The following is an 18,405-nucleotide window of genomic DNA, read 5'->3' as shown; positions in this document are numbered from 1 at the left end:
TTGTATGATTCCGCTTATATTGAGTATCTAAAGTAGTCAAATTCATAGAGACAAAAGTTAAAGGGTGATTGCCAGGGGCTGGGGCAAGCAGGAAATGGGGAGTTTTTGTTTAATGTGTACAGTGCTGGTTTTGCAAGATAAAAAAGTTCAAAAGATCTGTTGCACAATGATGTGAATGTACTCAACACTACAGCATTGTACCCTTAAAGATGGTTAAGGTGGATGGGGCGCCTGGGTGGCTCGGTCGTTAAGTGTCTGCCTTTGGCTCAGGTCATGATCCCAGGGTCCTGGGATCGAGCCCCGCATCGGGCTCCCTGCTCTGTGGGAAGCCTGCTTCTCCCTCCCCCACCCCCCCGTTTGTGTTCCCTCTGTCGCTGTGTCTCTCTCTGTCAAATAAATAAATGAAATCTTAAAAAAAAAAAAAAAAAAAGATGGTTAAGGTGGTAAAGTTTATGTTATGTGCTTCTACCACTAAAAGAAAACATTTTAAGCCATGAAAAAGAAAAATGGACTTTCTCAGGTGAGCCCCAGCCTTGCAAACTACTGGCCCAAAGTGACCCTGCATGGCTTCTGGAAAGAAGAGCAGCATTGAGCTGGGCTGTGAAAGACAGAGACGTCTTGGCTGGGCAAAGAGGTGGGGGCATATTAAAAAGGAACGGATTAGTTCAGAAGCAGCATCATTATCACTGCAAACATTTATCATAATGCCTACTGTGCACCAGGCGTGTGGTTCACAGGTGTTCTCTCACGTAATCCATATACCAGTGACTCTATGGGGGGGGGGGCACTACCAGGGCCATTTTACAGAAGAGAAAGCAGGTGGCAGTTTGGGAGGAGCGAGCGAGGGCACCAGTCTGCCCTAGGGGAACGGTTGCACATAGAGACGACACAGATCGGAAGGGAGGAAGCAGATCGTCAAAGGTCTTGACACCAGACAGAGACATCACATGATGTCATGGACCTGGGGAGTCATTGCAGGTCCTGGAGCAGAAGCACATGATTCGAGGGGTGTCTTCAGCAGGTGAATCTGAAAGCAGTGTGCGGGGAAGACCAGGCTGTGCCCTGCGCTAGATGGAAACCCAATCAGTGCAAAACGAGTGACAAACGCGTAACAAGAAGATGAGCAAAGTTGGGGTGCAAGGTTGAGGTCAAGTGCTCCAGCCTCTATCTCCCCCGCCCTCAACACTCCTGGGCCTCTCCTTTGAATGACTCGTATCCCAGGGGCTGCAGGTCTCCTGGTACCTGCCCTGCTCTGGGTGAGCAGGACCAGATGGGACCGGACCGGGTGTGGGGGCACCTCCCATCCCTGCGGGCGCCCTCTGCTGGAGGCGCCTGGCCGGGCAGGTGTCTGCCGGCCAGTCTGGGCACTGAGCCTCTCCGGCTTTTCATTTCTTACTAGAATGATGGGATGTCTTTTGGAGCCTCGGTGATATTAATTGCAGCCTAAGGTTTCACAGAGGACAGTGTTCTTTGTCCCATTGGCCTCTGGCCTCCAGACACCCCACCTCCACCTCCCAGGCCAAAAGGATTGAGTTCTCAAGGATTCTGGACTCCCTCCTCCTTCTGCTGCTCATCCTTAGGACGGCCTAGCAGGCAGAACCCTGGAGCTCTTAGTGGGAGATGCTGGAGAATCCTAGAAATCGATCTAAAATTGGACACAGGGTGTAGGGACCTGCAGATTTGATCTGTTCTCCTGGACCCGGAGCCTCTGCCGCCCCCATTGTTTCGCCAGATCCTGGGTCCGGCCAAGAAGCATATGAGCTTCGTATTTATCGGAGGGGGAGGTACTGGGGCAGCGCGGTATGTCTTGCTCGTGGCATCGTTCAATCCAGATGTCAGTTAAGATAAGAAAAATAACCCAGAACCCTGGAACACACGGGGTCTCCATGACCAATACAAGATTTACTCGGTGAATGTAGATTACGGCAAACTGAAGAAAGAAGGTCCAGACTTCTAAACGAAATGTTTCTCTATAAAGCTGCTTAGGATGGAGGTCTTGCAGAAGTCATCCATGTAGTTTTCCTCTTTATCCAGGAAAGATTTCCCCTCTCAATGCATGAAATCATGTCGGCGTATTGTGTTGGGGTTTACACTGCTGAATAAATCTCTGAAACTTGAAAAAACAAAAATAAAATTCGACACGGATGACTGTGATTGGACGATAGATTCCTGCTCCAGTAAAGAAAGGCAATAACGTCTACTGTGACAGGCCTCTTCCAAGAAGGGCCTCAGCCACACGGGAGGAGCACCGTAATGGACTCAAGCATGGGGATGTGGGGTTTGCAAACCGCCTTCAACAGCACACTCCTGGAACCCTGCCTACTTGGCCTTCCTGGCATCTCTCTGCAGACTCCCAAGGCCGTGGCTCCAAGCCCTGGCTAATATCCCCTCCGACTGTGAGAGTCCCTACTCTGCCATTCTAAGTTAATCAAGTAGTATTAAGTGAAGGAAGACAAGTACATTTGAAAATCAGATTTCCCCCTTGGAAGGTTGAGTGTTCATTTCTGATTTAACCCAGGCTGGATTCAGGGGTTCCTGAGTTTCTGACTTGTTTCTCCTCTTTGGGTAATAAAACAAAACTCATGGAGATGAAAAAAGTACCAGGAACCATGCTAAGCGCTTTACACACGTTTCTCTTTCTGTCTTCACAGTAACACTCTCATCCCCATGAATAAAGGGAGACTGGAAAGTTCATAAGGGATCTGCCCATTGTCTCTCGGCTGGAGGCCAGGATTCAGGTTTAGGCCTGTCTGACACCTAAGTAGCTAGCCTGCCTCCCGTCTACCCCCTCAGCCCCTGCCGCATTTAACAGCCCACCCCCAGCCACCTCCTCAGCAAGAACCCAGCCCAAGCCAAATTCTGTGTTGCTGCCCTCCCCAGCCGGTCCCCACCATACCCATCCTCCAGGGCATGAAACAGACATAGAAAAAGTATGTTCAGGGGCACCTGGGTGGCTCAGTTGGTTAAGTGTCCGACTCTTGGATTTCGGCTCAGGACATGATCTCAGGGTTCTAAGTGTCAGGCTCTCTCCCTCTCTCTGACCCTCCCCCCTCCCTCTCTAAAAAAAAAAGAAAGAAATGAAAAGAAAAAGAAAAAGTATATTCAATATGTTTAATGTGCACTAGAAAATGGCAGAACCCAAACCATAGACTATTTAGTCCATCTGGGACCATAAGAGGATTCTAGGGAATTTGAAAAGTGTGTCCACGTTCCACATTCCAATCCCCACATCCATCCTGTGAAAGAGACAAGTGTCAATACCCTCATCCCACAGAGCGAACATGAGGCTCAGAGAAGCTGTGACCCACGCAAGGTCACACAGTTAAGGAAACCATCTCAGCCAGAGCCAAAGTGACGCAGGTTTCCAGAGGAAGAGGCACAGGGGGACCCAGCTCTCCAGCACCCGGGCCCGGGCTCCTGGCATTGGCGGGCAGAGAGCAGCAGCCTGCAGAAAGATCTCCAGACAGCGTCATCTCACTAGCTCTTCCTCCCTCGCACGTGCTGCTTTCTCATTATCCTTCCTCCTTTTGCTTCTCTTCCTTGTCTCTCATCGCAAGTTACATCCCTTGTCTAAGGAATACTTAATTCCGCTTAAATAAAGATACCAGCAGCCTCTTTGCTGTGCTCACATAATTATGGACCATCACTTGCATAGTCAGCCTCTGGACACGCACACTACTACTTACTGAGCTTTAAACAATATGCCAGGCAGGTGCGCACGCTAGCTCATCGCATCCTCACAGGCTTCTGAGAGAGGGTTCCACTTGCCCATTTTACAGATGGGGTAATGGAGGCTCAGAAAAGTCACTCATAGCTTATTCAAGGTCACACAGCTCGTAAGTGACTGAGCCAGACTTGAACTTAACTCATCCTTAAAGCTAAAGTCCAGATTCTTTACCCCATGGCTCCTGCTGGGGAGTAGCCAAACCATAGCCGCTGCCTGCCTTCTCCATCTTTAGAAACTTTCCAGTTAACAGTATGCTTCATTCAACATGCTCATAGGTGAGACCAGGCTTGGAGACACCTAATGATAATAAGAATCATGATTTCCCCTCATGTATTGGCTGCTTACTTCAGACATTGTGCGTTGCCCCACAAATCAGGTGGATACTGCTATCCCCATTTTACAGATGGGATAACTGAGGCTCAGTAACTTGCCACGGGCACACAGCTTGCGAGCAGTGAGATGAGATTGTGGACCCAGATCTGGCTGATGGCTTTAACCACATGTCTCCCCTCCTAACAGTCAGGTTTACTATTCTTCCAAAGATGGCACAAATTCTCTCCGCCTCCTGAGAAGGGGCAGGAGAGGCCAATCTGGTCAGTTTGGATCAAGAGACTCAAAACTCCCTGAATTCATGTCTCCTTGGTTCTGCCCGTGGGCTGGCTGCCTTTCCCTGCAGGAGAACTACTCTGGGCTTCAGGACGGATGCCAGAGGACAGCCAGTGTCTGCTGGAGCCCTGGGGACATATGTCACTTGCCTATTTGCAGGTACAGAGGAGCTAAAGCTCAGAATATTCAAAAACAGTTCCTTTTCTTTCAGCTAGACACGTATGCACTCCTCACCCTGCAAAGAGAGGGAGAAGAGTAGTGTATTGCAGTCGACAGTGGGGGATCGGTGAATCCACCATGAGGCTCACTAACGCGGAAGAGATGACTGGGCATCAGAGAGAGAGGGAAACAGTGAGGCCCCTTTTGGTTACCAAGTGACAGAAAACCCAACCCAAACCGGTTTAAGCAAAGTGGATTTAGTGGTTCATAGAGCAAAAGCCCCCAGTGTAGGTGGAGGTTCAACTGCAGCCTGTCAGACGATCAAAGGCTGACTCCAAGACCCAGCTTCTCAGCTCTGCTCTCCTCCATGTTGGCTTTACTTTCCTGTCATGGAAAGATGGTAACCACAGCTCCAAACCTCTTACCATCTCAGGAAAAGGGAAACGGTAGTCCAACAAGTCAAACAACCAAGAGAGCTTCCCTGGCTCTAGCTGGCCTGACTCGGCTCAGCACGGACACAGGGAAACGTGCTGTGTTGATTGGCTGGGCCTGGGCACGGGCCACCCTTGGGTGAGGACAACACCCACCCAGGCTTGGACTTAGAGTGGTGGAGGGGTGGTGAAAAATCATGAGAAGCAGGATGGAGGGGTTGGAGGTGGTGGTGTTGGATGTCACAAAGAATGAGAGAGAAAAAGAGGGTGGGGGGAGGAAGGAAGACAGGAAAGAAGGGAGGGAGGGAAGAAGAAAAGAAAGGAAGGCAAAAGTCTACTTGCGGTGAACAAATTCACAAACAGATCCACAATTTTTTGGTTACAGAGATATGCCAAATAGCTTCCAGACAGATTATGCTCCAAAAATTCATTTGTAAATCAGTTTCGAACTCAGCACATTTTTACCCACGTGAGGAGAGGGGAGGGGGAAATTTTTTATTGTCAACTCCCCCAACATTGTAAACCTAACATTGTAAAATGTAATCCATAATATAGTAGAAATGCTTGGCTATTTGCAATGAAAAATAGGAAGCAAAGCTTACAACAGTGGGTGATAAATAAAAAAGATTTTGGATCTGAAACCTTGTCGTTATTTGCTATGAGTGCTGATGCCTGAGAAAAAGCACACTAATTAATGAGAACGAGCTAGCAGATGGAGACTCCAGTGAGAATCTGAAGGGGGCTTCCGCACCTTCCAAGGACTCAGGAGGTTGACAGCAGGGCTCCCCGTTATGTTGAATTTCCCCTCACGTGTTATGGTTTTTCTTTTTCTTGACATAGGTACATCAAGGAGATCATTCGTCTTACATCTTTTTTACAGGTGTGTCTGGAAGATGTGAGCCTTCGCAACCCCACCGTGATTTGGGTCATTCGGGGCCCACAAGTGGAATCCAAAGGAGATGGTCCCATAATCCAGGAGTTGGTTCCGCAGCACCTGGGCAAGAGGTGGTAAGGGGCGGGGCAGGGGAGGTGTTGGGCTGGAGGAGACCTGTCTGCAGGGGTGAGGCTGGACCTGCAGAAGAATGACCTGAGCTTGTGGGAGGGAATAGACCGGAGAGGTGCTAGTCTCGGCCTCAGGTGCATTCAAACCCATGCGTCGCTCACACTCAGGCTTTCCCCTCTCTGACCATCTAGAAGTATGGGGACAGCACCCCAGCTGAGCCTACGCAGAGCCCCATCCCACCCCTGCCCATTGGCCAGGGAAGGTGATTCTCTGCTGCTTCTGTGTTCTCTGGGAGCAAACCGATTATACATACCTCCCTCTCCTTTTCCCTGTGGTCTCTCCACAGTGGCTACCGGGCCACAGAATTTCTTTGCCTAAAACGCAAATCCGATCCCATAATTTGTAACTCCCAAAAACCTTTCAAGTTTGCCGGGGCCTACAGCAGCATTTCTTATAGCCTTCCGTATGTGCCTTAGAACCCTCATTCTTGGCTCAAATAAGTTTAAGAAACCCTCTATAGCATATACATTCTTAGAGAACCCCAATACAAAATGACAAGTTAAGGGCTCCAAGCAGTCTTTCAGTAGAGTACCTGTTTTGATTTTTGACTCCATCAGTCCTTCACCTGATTAGGCACAGAAGCCCTTTTTATGCATTGTCATTTAACAAACACACTTTGGAAATCACTGGCTTAAAAGATAAAGCCCAGATACCCCAACAAGGCTTCCAAGACCCTTGCATTCAGGCCACGACCCCTTTTCCCAGCCTCACCGCCCGGGGTTCTCCCACAGATGCACCCTGCTTCCCCCATCCTGACCACACACACAGGTGCTTCGTGCTTTCATTTCTCCATATTCTTGTTCATGTTATTCCTCCTTCCTTCCCTTTTCCCCAGTGAAGCAGTCATTCCCAGAACCCCATTCAGATGATTATCCTGTTCATATAAATGACCAACGTTTCCTGAGCGCTTTCTATGTGCCAGGAACACTCTATTCAGCTGTCTGCACCCGGGCTCCCAAGCTTCAGAGCTCAAGCAAGATGCTAACAATGTTGCCTTCTATGTTTTGATTTCCCCTTCCACCTGGCCCCACAGCCCCTTGTACCAATGCACCCCTCTGTCCTCATGGTTATCCTAGACCTCCTCTGCCTGGCTTGGGTCTCCAATCAAGTTCCCCTTACCACCTTCTTCCCTCTGAGAAAAGAGCTTTGCAGCATCTAGTTGACAAGGATAATTGAAACCCCGGGTTCATTCATTGGTTCATTCATTCTACAAAGATTGACTGAGCACTGGGGGCTTTAAGAAAGACATGGTCCCCACCCTCACAGAGCCACAGGCCAGGGGGAGACAGACAGGAAACACAGTGTTATGAACAAATCAATATTTGCTAGCGCATAAAGTGTTGCCAAGAAGTTGAGGGAGTGGGGGTAGGACCTATGGGAGGGACTTAAGAGGGACTTCACCTGGTCTGGGGAGTCCAGGGAGGGCTTCCTGGAGGAGACAAAGGCCCACAGGAGATGGGACAGCCTATGAAGGACAGAGGCGGGGGAGCTGAGGTGCATTTAGGGGCTGCAGCAAGCACAGCAGGCCAGGGTGGCTTTGGAAGAGGCTGGTGAGCAACAGGCAGGGTCCCTGGACTCTCCCTAAAGACTCGGCACAGTGATGGAGTCGGCAGGCTTGGGTGTGAATCCTGACTGGGCCATTTAGCCACCAGGAGCCCTGGGCTGAGTTTCTTAACCTCTCTCTGTCTCTTTTTCTGTCTGCAAAATGTTGCATCTTCTCCAACACTTAGCTAGATTTAATAAGCACTTAATACTTGCGGGGCATGTTCTGAGCACCGTACATGATAGAACTAATTTGATCCTCACAATAACCCAATGAGGTAAGGTATTATCCCCACTTAGCCGATGATGAAACTCGGCGCTAAATGAACTTGTTGAAGGTGACCCAGCCAGCTGGAGGTGATGGTGCCTACCTAACAGGGTTTCGAGAGCTGCAGGAGATAAAGCACAGTGCCTGGCACGCAGTGGCTGCTTAGTAAATTTCGTTTTTTATTTTGATTTATCCTAAGAGCAATAGAAATCCATTAAAAGGGTTTAAGTTGGACACCTGGGTGGCTCAGTCAGTTAAGCATCTGCCTTCGGCTCAGGTCATGATCTCAGGATCCTGGGATGGAGTCCAGCATCAGGCTCCCTGCTCAGCGGGGAGTCAGCTTCCCCCTCTGCCGGCCCCACTCCCCCCCGCTCGTGCTCTCTCTCTCTCGGCACACACGCGCACAAAAATAAATAAATAAACTTTAAAAATAAATAAAAATGTTTAAGTCAGTAAGAGGATATTTCTTAAATAGGTCAGAGGGGTCCAGAGTGGATGCAGAGAGAGCGACCAGAGGCTATCACAGGGGAGACACATCCTGGCAGCTGGACCAGGCCCGTGGGAGAGGAGAGGCTGAGGAGTGCCTGAGAAGTATTTCCATGGTGAAATCGATTGCCTCAGGGATTAATGGGCGTCGGGGGTGAAAGAAGGAGTGGCAGGGAGTGGTTGACCCTGGATGGACAGTGGTGCCATTGACAGGAGCCCAATGTGGGGACAGGTTTGGCATGAAGATCAGAAGGGGATGAGGAGCTCTGTTTTGGACAAGTGACATGTAAAGAGACCATGTAAGTGGAGACGGCCCACAGCCACAAGACGTACAAGTTCATATCCATGAACCACTTCGCGATGATGAGAGGTCAGGCCTTTGGAGAATGATAAACCAGCCATCATTTGCCAGCTAGCAAGCCTTTTACTGCGCCTGACCTCATGCTGAGCACCTCGCTGGCTCTCCCACTGAACCCTCCCCCCCACCACCCTTGGAGCTCTGTTCTTTTTTTTTAAGATTTTATTTATTCATTTGAGAGAGAGAGCGCGAGCGAGTGAGCGAGCAAGAGAGCACAAGCGGCAAAGGGAGAGGGAGAAGCAGACTCCCCCATGAGCAGAGAGCCTGATGGGGCTCGATCCCAGGACCCTGGGATCATGACCAGAGCCGAAGGCAGATGCTTCACCAGCTGAGCCACCCAGGTGCCCTGGAATTCTGTTCTTATCCTCAATGCAGGAAAGTAAAAAATGAGTTCAGGAAGGTTCACTTACTTCCTTCAAGTCAAGTAGGTAGTAGGTAGAGCTGGGATTTAAACCCAAGTTGTCCAGATCCAGAGGGGTGAGCTGTCCACGGTCGCACAGTGGAGACACGGGGTCCACACAGTGTAAGCGACACTGGGGATCTAAACAGCGGAAGAGAACGTCCCTGTGCCCAAGGGTTTCCACTCTGCTCCAAGAGCTTTAAGTAGGGAGCCCAGCACAGGGCTTGAACTCAAGACCCTGAAATCAAGACCTGAGCTGAGAACAAGAGTTGGATGCTCAACCGACTGAGCCACCCAGGGGCCCCAGCTCCATGAGCTTTAAAATCTCTTTATCAGTCCTGCCCACCTCTTCTGTTGGTTTCCTCCCAGCTCTGGGAAGCCCTAATGCCAACCTTTCCCCATGCTCTGGTGCTCAGGCCCCAGCAAAGAACTCAATTTTGTCTGAGCCTGGCCATCCCACCAGATCTCCTTCTCCCCACACTAGGTCCTGTCGCAGAAAGGGCAGGCGGGCGGGGTCGGGGCAGGACAGAGCCACCTACTCTGCCGGAGGGCAATGGGCGGCCAGCGCTGGCAAAATCTCCAGCTAGGAGGATTTGGGCAGGGGCCCCCTTCTCCTGTGGGCTCCCCTAAGATGCCCACTTCCCAAGATGGAGCTGGTCCTGGAGCCCAGAAGGGAAGCTGAAATCAGAACCCTCCGTGCTAGCTTCCACTCTGGATTTATTTAAATGACTGTGAGTGTGAACATTTTCTTATAGTTTTGTTTTCTGGTTATTTTCTCCTGAGTGACCTGACTTATAGTATCTTTTGATCATTTATCTGTTGGGATTTTACAGCTTAAAAAAAAAAATCGTTTATACATGCGGTTTATATAATTTTTAAAGACGGCTTTTAAAATATTTAAAAATGTTTAACACAGTCTGCCTTTCGGTTTTTGTCGCCACTTTATCTTTTAAAATTATACAAGTGAACATGGGCATATTCTTGATGTAAAAAATGTAAAATCTTATGCTTCAAATAAAGCCAGTGTCCCCTTCGGCCCACTGTCTTCTCCAGTCCACTCCGCACCCCAAATGCTAGTACATCAATTTGTGTATGCCCCTTCTCACCACTTTCTAGACATTTATACACATGGCATATTCACACACAAATAGATAGCTTTGTTTTGTGTACATTTTTCTTCCTTATGTGAACATTATCCTAAATGCAACTTGATTTCTTCACTTAACAGATCTTGGAGATAATTTTTGTTTTCTTAGCATAGTAAGGTTTGATTTATTTACATCACCAAAAATGTTCTTTTGTCTTTTGATTAACTCCACTGAGTCTAAGCTTAAAAAGTCATTTCTAGGGGCACCTGGCTGGCTCAGTCGGTGGAGCAGGCGACTCTTGATCTCGGGGTTGTGAGTTCGAGCCCCAAGTTGGGTGTAGGGATTACTTAAAAATAAAATCTTGGGGCGCCTGGGTGGCTCAGTCGGTTAGGTGTCTGACTCTTGATTTTGGCTCAGGTCCTGACCTCAGGGTTGTGAGATCGAGGCTGTGACCAACCACCGGATCTGCACCCAGCAGAGAGTCTGCTTCTCTCCCTCTCCCTCTGCCCTTCCCCCCGTTCACGCTCATGCTCTCTCTCTCAAATAAATAAATCTTTTAAAGAAATAAATTAAAAATGAATAAAATCTTTTTTAAAAAAGTCATTTCTTCTCCAGCTGTTTGAAACTGTCTATTTTCTTTTCCTCACAACTTTTTAATGGTTTGACCTATTATTATTATTATTAAGTCAGAATAGAACCTATTTGCTGTATTGTTATGTAAGGTAAGGGTAGAATATGTTTCCCCTAAATTGCTAGCAGTTAGCCCAAAATAATTTTTTTTTAAATTTTTTTATTGTTATGTTAATCCCCATACATTACATCATTAGTTTTAGATATAGTGTTCCATGATTCATTGTTTGTGCATAACACCCAGTGCTCCATGCAGAACGTGCCCTCCTCAATACCCATCACCAGGCTAACCCATCCTCCCACCCCCCTCCCCTCTAGAACCCTCAGTTTGTTTTTCAGAGTCCATCGTCTCTCATGGTTCTTTTTTTTTTTTTTTTTTTTTTTCAGGTTTTAAAACTTTTTATTGCATATTTTTTTTTTTAACTTTTTTTGTCTCTCATGGTTCTTCTCCCCCTCCGATTTCCCCCCCTTCATTCTTCCCCTCCTGCTACATTCTTCTTCTTCTTTTTTTCTTTCTTAACATATATTGCATTATTTGTTTCAGAGGTACAGATCTGAGATTCAACAGTCTTGCACAATTCACAGCGCTTACCAGAACACATACCCTCCCCAGTGTCCATCACCCAGTCACCCCATCCCTCCCACCCCACCCCCCACTCCAGCAACCCTCAGTTTGTTTCCTGAGATTAAGAATTCCTCATATCAGTGAGGTCATATGATACATGTCTTTCTCTGTTTGACTTATTTCGCTCAGCATAATACCCTCCAGTTCCATCCACGTCGTTGCAAATGGCAAGATCTTATTCCTTTTGATGGCTTAGCCCAAAATAATTTTTAAAATAACCCCCTTTTCCCCATGATAGTACTTGATTACATGTTAAATTAGTATGTGGATCATTGTCTGATTTTGAGTTACCTATTTTTTTTTAAGATTTTATTTATTTATTTGACAGAGAGAGAGAGAGCACAAGCAGGGGGAGCTACAGAGGAAGAAGGAGAAGCAGGTGCCCTGCTGAGCAGGCAGCCGGATGTGAGATTCAACCCCAGGACCCTGGGATCATGATCTGAGCCGAAGGCAGACGCTTAACCGACTGAGCCTCCCAGGCAGGTGACCCTTGAGTTACCTATTTTAATCTATTAAAATAACTGTACATCATTTAAATAAAAACTAGACACAAAAAAATTTTAAAATAGGGGCGCCTAGGTGGCTCAGTCAGTTGAACGTCTGACTCTTGAGTTCAGCTCAGGTTGTGATCTCAGGGTTATGAGATCCAGCCCCACGTTGGGCTCTGTGCTGGGCATGGAGCGTGCTTAAGATCCTCTCTCTCGGGCGCCTGGGTGGCTCAGCTGGTTAAGCGACTGCCTTCGGCTCAGGTCATGATCCTGGAGTCCCAGGATCGAGTCCCGCATCGGGCTCCCTGCCCAGCGGGGAGTCTGCTTCTCCCTCTGGCCCTCCCCCTCTCATGTGCTCTCTCTCTCTCTCTCAAATAAATAAATAAAATCTTTAAAAAAAAAAAAAAAAAAAAGGGCGCCTGGGTGGCTCAGTTGGTTAAGCGACTGCCTTCGGCTCAGGTCATGATCCTGGAGTCCCGGGATCGAGTCCCACATCGGGCTCCCTGCTCAGCAGGGAGTCTGCTTCTCCCTCTGACCCTCCTCCCTCTCATGCTCTCTGTCTCTCATTCTCTCTCTCGCAAATAAATAAAATCTTAAAAAAAAAAAAAAAAAAAGATCCTCTCTCTCCCTCCCCCTCAGTCCCTTTCTCCCCCTCAACTCCTGCACAGTCTCTCTTGCCCTCCCTCTCTAAAATTTAATTAATTAAAATAAGATGAATAAAAAATAAAATAACTGTACATCTTTGCCCTAATACCACACAATTTTAAATATTATAATTTCCCAGTATTTTTTTTATTATTTTTTAAAGATTTTATTTATTTATTTGACAGGGAGAAAGACAGCGAGAGAGGGAACACAAGCAGGGGGAGTGGGAGGGGGAGAAGCAGACTTCCCGCGGAGCAGGGAGCCCGATGCGGGGCTCGATCCCAGGACCCTGGGATCATGACCTGAGCCGAAGGCAGACGCTTAACGACTGAGCCACCCAGGGCCCCCCCCAGTATGTTTTATATACAGATCAGTTCCCTCCATCCTTATTCTTACTTTACAAAATTTTCTTTGAAATTCTGTTTATATTGCTAAATGAATTTTATAATCTTTTTTGTAAAAGTCTGAAAAAGAGTCACATTTGGATTTGCATTAAGCCTGTAAATTCATTTGACCTTTCCACCTGTCCATTATTTAACCTTTACCTCAGGCATATGGTGGGTCTCTCCTTATTCAAGTCTTCTCTTAGGGGAAAAAAAAAAAAGGCAGTTTTCTTCATAGAGAAACTGCTATATTCTGGTTTAATTTCTAGAACATGGGGTTACTCATGCCTCAAAACTTTCGAAGACATCCACTGTCTCCCCAGTACAACCCTCTGGGCTGATAACTTTGGGCGAAAGTGTTCTTGATCTCTTCCTTAAATTCTTCCTCAATTCATTTATTCACTACATTAGTATTTATTTCAAGCGGCCTGTGTGTGTCAGCTCTGTGTGGTAGGTATACAACAGCAAGCCAAGCGGTTTTCTTACGATGATCTCAAAATAAAACGTTTAATTAAAAAAACCACAATTATGTCAAAATAAAAAGTTAAATTAAAAAAAAAAAACACAACAAATTCTCTCTTCTCAGGAAGTTCCTATTCCAGTGGGGAGAGAAGAAGGGAAACAAGTAAGCAATTAGGCATATGTCATATCAGATGGTGTGAAGCGCTGCGGGGGAAAATGGAAACGGGGGTGGGGGCGCGGGGCTTTGGAAAGTTGGTTGGGGAAGTCTCTCTGTCCAGGGTGCTTTTGAGCAGAAACCGAAGGAGGTACTTTAGATTTTCTGCTTTTGATTCTGTCACACAGGGATACTTCTCTATTTTCTTTTTCCCAGAAAATAACCTTTTTCATTGGAGTTTTCAAATTTGTCAGCAATGTCACATAATATCCTTTTAGATTTTTATTTTTAAAGTCTCTCTGTTTCTGTTATTCCCACCATTTCACCTTGTGTTTGTTTCTGCTTTCTTTTCTTCATTACGTTTGTCCATTGTATTATTTAGACCTCATTTTCACAAAAAGAACCAACTCAAAGGCACATGCATTAACTGGACTATGTTCCATTTTCTTAATTTATTCTTTTCTGCTTTTTGCCTGATCTCTTCCTTCCTTATCTTTCTTTTTTTCTTAAGATTTTATTTATTTGAGAGAGAGAGTATGTGCATGCATAAGCAGGGGGGAGGGGCAGAGGCAGACGGAGAAGCAGGCTCCCCACCGAGCAAGGAGCCCAGTGCCAACTTGATCCCAGGACCCCAGGATCATGACCTGAGCCGAAAGCAGATGCTTAACCAACTGAGCCACCCAGGCGCTCTTCCTTCCTTATCTTTACTTGGGGTTTTGTTTTCTGATATTTCTAAATTTGTGTAGTGAATATTTTGTTTAACTTTTTCTGAGTTTAATAGTAGAATCATCTTAAAAACCAAACAAATTTTGGAGGCAACTGGGTGGCTCAGTTGGTTGAGGTTCTGACTCTTGATTTCGTCTCAGGTCATGATCTCAGGGTCATGAGATCGAGTCCTTCATCGGGCTCTGTGCTCAGCAGAGTTTGCTTGTCTCTCTCCCTCTGCTCCTCGCCCCCAGTAAACAAACAAACAAACAAATAAATAAAGCTAAATAAGTTTTTGAGTAGAACTTTGCACATACACTGTTGGTTTTCATAGATTTGGTTCTTCTTTGTGTTATTTTCCAAATTAACTCTTTATCCTTCATTTTCTCCTTTATCTAAAAGCTATTTTGGAGAATTTTAAATAGCCAATTAACATTCATTTCTAGATTTAGCGTATTGTCAACAAAGGATGTGATCCCTATGAGGTTTGTATTTCAAATTTATTGGGATTTTCTTTATGGTCGAAAATTCCACTTTTAAAATTATTTTGTGAATCCTGAAAAATAGGCTGAGTATAACTCACAGGCCCAAGCCAACAGTCAAAATATCTTCAGGAACTGGGGGAAAAGAGCAAAACGTGAACAGGAAGTAAGCTTCAAAGGGGAAGTGATTTTGATACCAAGAGGACAAAGAACTGGCTTTTTCCAGTAACAACCGAAGGCCAGGCTCTGTGCGAGGCCCTTTGCGTGTATTGTCTCATTCAGCAGTGAGGTAGGATGCCTCAGAGCGGGAAACTGCAGCGGAAGGAACTTCCTAAAGTCTGTTCCCCTGCTCAAAGCATGTCCCCCCTTGTTTGGCTGAGCAGATTCCCGCTTTTCTTTCAAGACTCATTTTAAACGTCACCACTTCTAGGAAAACTCCCCAAAGATGAGAGCTGGGTCCACCTCTTGTGCTCTTTGTGTAAGTCATCACTAGCCTTACACGTGTCACCCTTGGTTGCCTGGGAGACCCTTGAGGGTGGCCGGCACGTTGTGGGTTCCCAGTAAATGTTTGTTGATGAAGCGAAGATTAAAGGCAAAAGAAGGAGACCAAAAAGAGAATTCCTGTCTGAAGATAAGGCACCGCAAAGCTGTCACCTTTTAGTACCTACCCCTCCCCTGTCCCTGCCGAGCAGGTGATGCTTGGGGGTTTATAGGTAATCATATTGACATTAAAAGCTCGTTCCATTTGCAGACTGTTTTGCTGTCTACGCAGCATTCTCTTGCAGGCATTATCTCGTCTGATCTCCACAAACGTAGGTTGCCCTAAGCCCATTTTCTAGGCAGTGAAGCATTCAGAGACTGAGTCCGGCCAAGGTCACACAGCTGATAAGCTGCCACAGCCAAGAGCTCCTCGGATTCCATTTGTTGCCACGTTCAAACTTGAACTCAGGTCCTTCCTGACCTTAAAGCAGACACACACATACAACAAACACCCAAACACACAAGCACACCTTGCTGCCTTGGTGAAGACTATCAATTCCCCTCCTGTCCTGCTCATCATCATGGCTTCACAATGGAGTCTTTCTTTTCCAGACAATATGTTTAATTGATGCCTTAAAGGAAATTCATGAGAGTGATCCCTGATGTCACAGGCTTATCTGTTCATCTGTTCTTAGGAACAGTAAACATTTGCTGAGCCCCTGTTACGAACAGAGCGCCAAGTCCTCAGCAGGCCCTGGACACTGTGACCCAGGGGTAGGCTGAGGAGGACAACTTGGAAGGACCTTCAGGGCAGCCCTGCTCGCAGTCCACCCACCACACCCAGGCCTGCCTCCTCCTCCCCCAGCCTAGCAGTTCCCACCCCGCGCCCTCTTTATCTCCCTTCATAAAAAGCCCCATTCTCCTTTTGCACAATACACTTTCACAATAGATAGTCTATTCAACCCAGAGCCCAAATCATCAGCAACCAAAACGCTGGTTCCTCTTTCCTCCTAGGTCTTCAAACATTTCCAAGGGAGGAAAAATAATTGCATTCTGCAGAATTCACTTGCTGTTTGCTTGACTGTTTTCTCCTATGGAGTGGAAGCTCCTTGAAGGCCTGGCCTGTGTCTTTTCACCGTTGACTGTGGCGGGGGTAAGAAGCCTAGATCTCGCTCTCCAAATATCTGTTATTGTTTAAAAATAGTGTCATCAACATAGAAATTTGTCAAATACACTAAGAGTCAAAGAAGGAAATAAAAATCGCCTATAATTCCCACAAACAGAAGGAATTTTTTAACTTGTTTGTATTTCCTTCCCAGTATTTTATATGTGTTTTTTGGGATAAATAAGTATGCATACATAAAATCGTACAAAAATATAATCCTGACGCATATGCAATTTTGTATCTTGCTCAGGATGTTACAAACATTTCCCAGGTCATTAAATATTCTTCAAAAACATGGTTTTTAGAGGTGCCTCGGTGGCTCAGTCGGTTAAGCATCCGACTCTTGGTTTCAGCTCAGGTCATGATCTCAAGGTTGTGGGATCAAGCGCCGCATTGGGCTCCATGCTTAGTGGGGAGTCTGCTTGAGATTCTCTCCCTCTCCCTCTCTCCCCACCCATGCTTTCTAAATTAATTAGTTAATTAATTAAATCTTTTTTTAAAAAAAACATGGTTTTTAATAGCTATATAGTATTACATCAAATGTGCTTGCCCTAACTTCTTTAAAAATTTCCTCATTGTTTAGGTTATTTCCTTCTCTTTTTTTTTTTGTTGTAATTTTTGCCAACATAAATAATACTTTGATAAACATCCTTCACATGCATTTTTGTCCACCTTGCTAATTCTCTCAGATTTCTAGAATGAAAGTTACTGAATCAAAGTAACTTTTAAACTTCTCTTGATCTCTAGTATCAACCAATTTTCCAGGCTTTGTACCAATGAGCCCTCCCATAGCAATACATGTCATCATTGTGGCTTTTATGTACTTACTTGTTTTTAACTGTTTGGTGACACTGGCAGTTTCCTGTTATGGTCAATGGTCTGTGTTTCTCTGCGCATATTTTTATTCTTATATTTATGCAAATAAGTCCTGTTAAGTTACATGATGGGAATGAACTCATGCAAATATGCACTCTTGGTCACAAGGACGGGGTCAGAGGAGGTGGATTATCTGATGCACCCTGTCATTACTCCTTGAAAAATAATCCTCAGATGTCAGATGTTTGCCCCATCTATCCACACAGACTTTCGATTTTCTTTGGGTTTGCCCTGGAATCCCTGGTTATTCCTAAATTGTGGCTATACTTCTGAGGATTTTGAGTCATTGCCCATCTTCTGTGGGACCCCAGTCACTAACCTAGTTCTTGGTCCCCTGCCACTGGGCCAGTCCTTCAGGGGCCCCAGACCCACCTCTGCTTTCCACAGCTCCTTTTAGTTCAACCCTGGGGTCCGACACCTTCCACTGGCTGGATTCCAGTTGGGAGGTTTGATACTAAAAATTGAATATTAAATATTGCAAAGAGACTGGTGATACTTTTTTAAATGTCTGTTTGATTTTGTCAATGAAAGAAACGGATTTTAGGGCACCTGAGTGGCTCAGTCGGTTAAGCGTCTGCCTTCAGCTCAGGTCACGATCCCAGGGCCTGGGATCAAGGCCCGCATTGGGCTCCCTGCTCAGTGGGGAGTCTGTTTCTCCCTCTCCTCCCTGCTCATGCTCTCTTTCTCAAATAAATAAATAAAATCTTAAAAAAAAAAAGGAAAGAAACAGATTTCAATATTCACCTGCTAATCTCCAAACAGTTACTCTGGCGAACACATCAATTGAAACAGTGAAGAGCTGTGTTTCATCCCTTTTCTCAGCTTACAAAATTCCTCAGATTTTCAGAGATGGATACGAACCTTCTGGAAGGCCTATGGCATGCATGCATCCTCCCTCAAGGAGACCATGAGGATGAGTACACCTCATATTAACAAACCCTCCTTCCCATTTCAGCTCTAGGCCGGCAACTATGGCATGCCCGGGAGAGGCCTCCGTTTGCTGCTTCTGCATCACAACGGCGGATTTCTCCCTCTCTCGTGTGAATCTGGAGGCTTCCTTCCTGGTTTGGGGCAGGTCAGGGAATTTGGCTCAACAGTGCTGGGGTCTGACTGTGTGTCTAGGCTCTTGCTGGGAGCTCCTGACACTCACGTAGGCTTTACAATTTATGAAATGCAGCGTCG

General features: G+C 46.3%; 1 pseudogene; it reads left to right on the top strand.

The window, feature by feature from the left end:
* The first annotated feature begins 493 nt into the window (after positions 1-493).
* On the top strand, positions 494-1,957 carry LOC118521412 (cytochrome c oxidase subunit NDUFA4 pseudogene; annotated as a pseudogene).
* The last annotated feature ends 16,448 nt before the right edge of the window (positions 1,958-18,405 follow it).

This window comes from Halichoerus grypus, chromosome 8 (genome assembly GCF_964656455.1).
Source record: "Halichoerus grypus chromosome 8, mHalGry1.hap1.1, whole genome shotgun sequence".
Taxonomy (NCBI): Eukaryota; Metazoa; Chordata; class Mammalia; order Carnivora; family Phocidae; genus Halichoerus; species Halichoerus grypus.
Note: the sequence above shows the minus strand (reverse complement) of the source record. Positions and strands in the feature narration are given on the sequence as shown.